This window comes from Ciconia boyciana, chromosome 3 (genome assembly GCF_034638445.1).
Source record: "Ciconia boyciana chromosome 3, ASM3463844v1, whole genome shotgun sequence".
Taxonomy (NCBI): domain Eukaryota; kingdom Metazoa; phylum Chordata; class Aves; order Ciconiiformes; family Ciconiidae; genus Ciconia; species Ciconia boyciana.
Genome location: NC_132936.1, coordinates 79,799,419 through 79,806,804, shown reverse-complemented (window position 1 = coordinate 79,806,804; position 7,386 = coordinate 79,799,419).

Here is a 7,386-nt window from a genome sequence, read left to right as displayed (position 1 = left end):
ATCAGTTTAAAAGCAATTCTGCCACAACCACCTGAGCCAAAAATGTAATTGGAAACACTGCTCTGCCACACGCCATCCCTTTCCCAATAGTGCCCCTTGCAGCACATCCTGAAGGACATCTGTCAGCCAAAATAGACCATGCTGTGAGCATGGGGTGGAAGTTTTTCCATTTCAGAGCAAAAAAAGATGAAGCACCTTTCTTGCTATGAAGATGCATGTGACACTTTTACAGGGGAACTGTGCAAGTGACCTGATTTTAGTGCCTTGTATCTGTTGTGGTTTCCCCATAGTATAGAGCAATTGAAACAAAACAAAGCTGCTAAAAAACTGAAAAACAACTTTTAGAACCGTTATGGCTTGTTTTTAAACATAGATAGATCCAAGTATAAGGATAAGTTGCAGTTACTCGCACAGCGCGCTATCCAATTTTGTTCTGAGTTCACATTTTCTAAGAGATTCCTTCAAGGACATAAGGTTTAAAACCTTATAGTAGCGTCAATGTTAAGCTACTATATTTGCAAATGTTGGCCTTTCTCCATGGGACAGTTTGCATGCACATGAACATCTGCATTGGTAAACGGTAGCAAAACTTTTTCTACATGCAAACAAGGGAGTTTGCAGGCACAGAGGCAGCCAGATGGAGTCTGTCTATCCCCATAATAACTAATCTTCCATATAAAGGTCCATTGTGGTAGAATCAAGGAATAATTTAGGTTGACAGGGCTCTCTGGAAGTCCAGCCCCCTGCTCAAAGCAGACGTAATTTCAAAGCTAGATCAGGTTGCTCCAGGTCTGTCCCTTTGAGTTTTGAAAATTTCCAGTGATGGGCAATTCCCAACCTCTCTGAGCACCTACTCTAGTCCTGGACCATTCTCATGGTGATTTTTTAGATTTTATTTCACGTATGCAGCTGGAATTTCTCTTGATGCAATTTGACTGTTAACTGTTGTCCTTTCACTGGGCACCTCTAGGAAGAGTCCAGCTCTGTTTTCCATACAGCCCCCCGTAAGCATGGAAGACCACAGCTTAACCACCCACCTTTACCTTCTCTTCTGCAGGCAGAACAGCCTCAGCTCTTCATAGGTCACACGCCTCAGCCCCATCGCCATCCTCTGGCCCCTTCACTGGACTCTCTCTATTTTGTTGGCATCTCTTGGACCGGGGGAGCCCAAACTGAACACAATACTCCAGGTATGGCCTCACAAGGAAGGGGATAAAGGGGAAATAACCACTTCCCTCAGCCTGCTGGCTACACAAGCATAGCTAGCAGGCTAACTCACTTTTCCAGGCTTTTACTCTTCACAGCTGCCTGCAGACTCTTCTCTGCAAAGCTGCTTTTTACCCACCCCATCTGTCCACAATTTGGCTACATAGACATTTTGGGAGACTTTGGCTAAAGCCAAAGAAAATGACATCCACTATGGCCCTCAGAGCCATGACAGAAGGCGATCACGTTGGTCAGGCAGAATTTGCCCTTCGTAAACCCATGCTGGCTGTTCTCAGTCACCTTATTTTCTTTCATGTACTTAGAAATGGCTGCCACAAGGCCTTGCATCAAATTTCCCAGGGACTGAGGTGAGGCTGACTGGTCTGTAGCTTGCTGGATCCTCTTTCTCAACATTTTGAAAGCTAGACATACCATTTTCCTTTTTCAAGTCATCAGGAATGTCCCTTGATCACCACGACCTTTCAAAGGAGCCTGAGAGCAGACCTTGCCAGTAAAGACAGAGGTGAAGAAGAAACAGTACCAGTCTTTTTCTTCTTTACCTTCATCACTAGGTCACCCACTCCATTCAGCAGCAGGCCCACATTTTCTTTCATCTTCCTTTTACTGATGTCCCACTTGCGGAAACCCTTCTTGCTGCCTTCACAGCCCTTGCTAGTTTCAGCTCCAGCCAGGCTTTGATGTCCCTTGTACCGTTCCTGTATGCCTGTGCAGTTCCGTAGTCATCCCTCGCAGCCCATCCTGACTTCCACTTTCCATACAAGTTTTTGCATTTGAGCTCAGCCAGGAGTTTCTCAATCAGCCAGTCTGTCCTCCTACTATGCCTATGCATTGTTTTGCATAGTGGAAGGAATCCTTTTGAAAGGCAACCAGCTCTGGCCCCCGTACCCCTCAGGGCAGCCTCCCATGGGCTCCTCTCAAACAGAACCCTGAACAAGATAGAGTTCACTTCCCTGAAGTCCAAGACAATTTCTCTGCTACTTGTCTTCCTCTCTGCTCCCAGGATTTTTAACTCTCATCTCATGGTCACTGTAGCCAAGGTTGCCCTTGACCCTTGCATCTGAGCACTTCTTCCTTATTCCTGGGTAGCAGATCTAGAGTATGCCCCCACCCCATCCTGTCCAGCACCCAAGTAAAAGATGGTCCCTGACACACTCCAAGTCTCCTGGCTTGTTTGTGTTCTGCCGCGCTGCTCTTCCTGCAAATCAGAGGTGGTTAAAAATGCCCATGAAAACCACAGCATGCAATCAGGAAACTTCTTCAAATTGTTTAGGAAAGGCTCCATTCTCTTCCTTTTCTTGACTGAGTGGTCTGTTGCAGGTGCCTACCACAATATCCCCTTTGTTGACCTCCCCTTTAGCCATGATGACAAGCTCTTTGCAGGCCTGTCGTCAAGGCTTTTTCTATTCCATTTATGCTCTGCACATTCAGACTACTCCCCTGCGGACCTCCCCTCTCCATTTTTCTTCCCTGGATGCTTGTTAAGCTTGTGTCCATCCACTGTAGCACTCCAGTCATGCAAGCTATTCCATGTTCCTGTCATCCCAGCGATGTCACAGCTTTGTGACTGCACAGACTTCCTCTTTCTCCTGTTTATTCTGTTGTACATTCATTTGTGGAAAAGAACCTCAGATGATCCCAGTCACCCTGATTTCTTGCAGCAAGGGATGTCCCTCCGTCAGACTCTCCTGTGTGTGCTCCCTTCAACTCCCACATACCTGCAGGTTTTGGTCTCCACACCCAACAAACCTAGTTTAAATTCTTCACAAGGTTAACAACTCTGCCAGCAAAGATAATCATCTTCATCAGGTTCACCTGTCTTTTCCTAGCAGACCTCATTCCTCAAAGAGGGTCCAATAGCCATAAAAAACCAAAGCCCCGCCCATGACACCAGCAACATACTAGAGGTGGGCTCAGGCAAGGAACAAACAGGTCTGATGGACGGGGGGGTGCCTTCATCCCTTTGCAGAAGGAAGTCCCTGACTGCTGTTAGCCGTCACTTTCTCTCAGCCTCACTGACTCTGACAGCATGGCTAGATGCATCCCGCAACAGGCAAACTCACTCCCTGTCTTGTTGTCAGGGCTCTACACTTCTCTCAGTAAGCATCTGCAGCTGGAGAAAAAGCTTTCTTGTTTTTTCCTCCATGGGAATCCCAGCCCTCCCCTGGGTAGACATTGCCCCTGGCCTTCCCCTCCTTCCATGCATTTGGGGTTCTTGCTTTTACAATCGTCACAAAGTACCTTCACCCTCCTGTTGGCATTCCTGATGCCATTCAGCCTGCTTCACCTGTCAGCTCAGTGTCCTGACCAGAGCACAGCTCCTGCAGGCGAGGCTGCTGTTGCCCCCAACCACTGAGAAGCTCCAGGCACTCCCTGCAGCCTGCATCTGGACAGCCACATCCTCCCAGGGTTGTGTCTGGGTTGAGGTCTCCAGTATGCTGTGGTAGTTGCTCTGGCTAGTGCCAAGGACTGTGTCCTGTGGCTTGTCACCATCATCACTGTGTCCTCTACTGGTCTCAAGCACCACCTATGGCCTTACTGTTCACTCTCTTCCACTAACTCCCTCCTGTTTGCACAAGCTGGTCACAGTGGTCCTTAAGCGTTAAGAAAGAAGATGAACACAAGCCTGCTCTGCTCCCCCCTACTCGGCAGGCAGCTTCTCAGTCTCTCAGTTCTTAGCTGCATTTCTCCCACCTTATGAATGCCAGCTTGCCCCAGGCAGGCTGCTTCCTCACACACCATGCACTGAACAGGACACAGAAGCCTGACACACACCTGCTTCATCCCCATTAGATTTCCTGCTCAGGGTGCAACTCCTTGTACTGCTTTTTGTTCCCAGCTGCAGTTCATTCAGCTCATAAGCATCAGGTCCGCATTTTTTCTCCTGTGCTGTGCTTACAAAGCTTTAAAAAGCTTTTCTGAGGAGCTTACAAAGCATTCTGTTCCCCTAGGTTGAATGACACACTTAGGCAAAAAACCTCAACACTAAAAGCAAACATTCAGTTTATTGAACAAAGCAAGTGTTCCCCAAAAGAGCATTTTAATTATATGCTCAACTTTGATGTGATCTCTCTACTGTTCCTAAACCACTGTACCAAGACAATGCTTGAAGACTGCACTAGTGAAAAAGAATGACGTTCCATCCTCTTTCTGTACTCAAAGGCTTGCTGTTCATTTATTGACCATTCTTCCCCCGAAAGCTACAATGGACTTAGCTGACTAAGGCGGTTCATTCTGAAGCCTGGGAGAGAATAGGTGTGGCACTTCTTTGAACAGCAACTTATATACTTATATTTTGTCCTCTGAAATTTTAAAAAGAATAAATTATTTGGAAAAAGTTACACAAGAAGTTTTGAACTGTGATTAACTTTAAGACATTATGGACATATTCCAAAGAAGTGACATATCGTACATGCAAGGACAGCTAAATGCATTTTTCCTATTATTCTGTATTTTTTAAAAAAAAAAAAAAAATCACAGCAGCAACAAATTTTAGTACCCCAGCAGCCCAAAACCAGAAATTGTATGAGAGGGGTCATTGGACTTTTGGGCTTCCCCCCTGCCCCCCCATTTTAATTAGGAGATTTTAGTTCTGTTCATGATATATAAACAAAGGCACCAACACTTTTTGATGTTCATCGCAGTTGTCAGAGGTTCAATCTTGGGTAACTCAATGACCTTGAATAGCCCAGTTTTTTTTGTAGAAATTGAGACAGTCATATGTTGCAAGTTATGTTTTTGCAATACTGCATTCGTTATAGCTGGTCTGTAGAGGATTTAGCTTCAAGATGAACAAGATGACTTACAAATCTACCAAAACTGCATCTCTTACAATTCAGTTCAACTTCTCTCTTGGCTCTACCTTACGAGGACAAAGTCAAACCAAAAAGACCTACCAAAAAAGATGCATCTGGCATTTCCCGAAATGAACACAAAGCACTGTAGTCACCTTGCCGAGATTTAATTCCTGCTGCCTAGACAATGCTAAAACTAGAAGTTTGTTAGCTTTTATCTACAACTGAACTGAAATATCCATGGATGCATTCTTTCCTGAAGAGAAGGCTGGGCTTTGTAGAAAGTATTTCATCAGTAAAAGTTACTGTGCTAAAAAGCAAAGTAGTAAACCCCCTCTTTATCATCATCACCCAATCACCCTGTCAGTTACAGAAGCGTTTAAGTTGTCTCAAGAGCTAGATATATTGTCTAAATAAGGACTATATTGTCAAAACAGTCTAAAGCTGAGAGTGTTTTATTACAGTTGGGGAAAACACTACTTATGAGGAAATATTTGATCAGATGTGCCATGATTTCTCACTTTGGTTAAAAGACAACAAAAACAAACAAACAAAGAGTGGAATACAGTAACTTCACTACAAAAAAAAGAAAGAGATAGGTATAGTTTTTATAATCCATCCTCATTACCACAGCCATATTAATGGTATGGAACTGTCAGCCATAGCTTAGCCCTTAATTTTTTACTTCTGGAAGTCATAGGATTTGTTAAACAAATTACAGAGTCTGAGCATTTAACAAAAAAGCATGTTTCTAACCAGACCTAGTTGGTACAGAACTGCACAGACCAGCCATAAGAGTCCCTCTCAGACACTTCTCTGTTCACAGAAATGTCTGCAAAGAGGCAGAACCAATACAGAAGAACACTTAGACAGGAACATCCCCATCGTTTAAGACAGGGCTCCAGTTGTTAATTCTAACAGACAGATGAGGTTGGGTATTCAACTGCATTAGGTCCTTTAGGGAGGTCCTTTAGGAAGAAGCCTAATGTAAAATACCAAACAATATAATTTGAAATGTACAGCAAAGCAAGTATTCAGGAGAGCTTAGCTTGTCAGTCATGTTTAAGTAACTCAAACTAACAACAGTAAACAAGACAAAATTTTGCCAATCAAGATTGGATTGCTTTTCCTTTGTCTGTTGAATCATAAACCATCTGACAACTCAGAGTGATACCCAGTAACCCTATTCAATTTGGTCTTAATCAGACTTTAGGATTCACTATCAGGAACTGCAAGACCCTTTGGGCTTAGAAGAAACCTGAGCATGCACGCATTCTCAATTGCAGACTGGATTAACTCTGAAAAAAAACATTTTTCAAGGAAACCCCCCAAAACCCACAGGGCTTCCTGAATTTCCTAAATGTTAAGATTTTTGATTCAAGAAGTCTCAAAAATACAGTTTAGCCAGCACAACAGCTTTATTCTGCAATTTGAATTATTATACACAATTCCATAAAAGTCCACATGAGGAACAGCAGGGAAACTTACCACTTTTTGGCACTGCCTTAAATTAGAGTCAAAGTGCAAGGTCTCCAATTAACCCCCAAGGTAAGAGAACAACACTTTGCTGTGAACAAAAGTCATGTTAACACTTAAAATATCTAATTAGTTATTTAAAAGGCCACATCTTCAAATGCAATTAGAAATCATTTAATAAAGTTTTTGCTTCTTTTGGTATGATAAATTGCCATATATCCTACAGCTAACAGGTAACAGAACATCATGTTTTCCAAGACAAACACCACTGTCTCTACATTATTCCATAAACCTTAAAAATGAATGCCAAAAATCAATTGTTCCCAGGTATTTGAGTGGAATTTTATTTTCTTCAGATATGCTGTTGCTCTTCTTCAAAAAGAAAAAAGAAAAAAAAGGAGAAAAAAGCCCAAACCCCAAACTTTTCATAAATAGTATCTTGAGGCACGGGTTCCCCCATACTTAAAGGAATTTTTACACAGGTTGTATCATATGTTACAACATTGTTACTATTTGAAGTCTATGGCACATTGATTTTTTGGGGTGAAAAAAATTCTCCTCTGTGTTCCACTGCTACAATATGGCACAAAGTTAGGAGTTAACACCATGAGTAAATATTCTGATGCTTTTTTGCTGGCTATTTTGGGGTGCACATAAATAAAAGGCACACTTTTCCTCTCTCCTCTCAAATCATTTATGTACTGTACAAGCCTAACTTCTCAGCACTGCTCCATGCCTGCTGGCCCAGTGCAAAAAAAAGATTTAAGTCAGCATCCAATGCCAGCAGCAGCTCTATAAGCTCAACCAATGGCTTTAGTTTAGCATGCTACTTCCACTGTAGTGACCATTGATGAGAGGCCAACAGTGTTCCTGAAAAAAATTACAAAGCCTA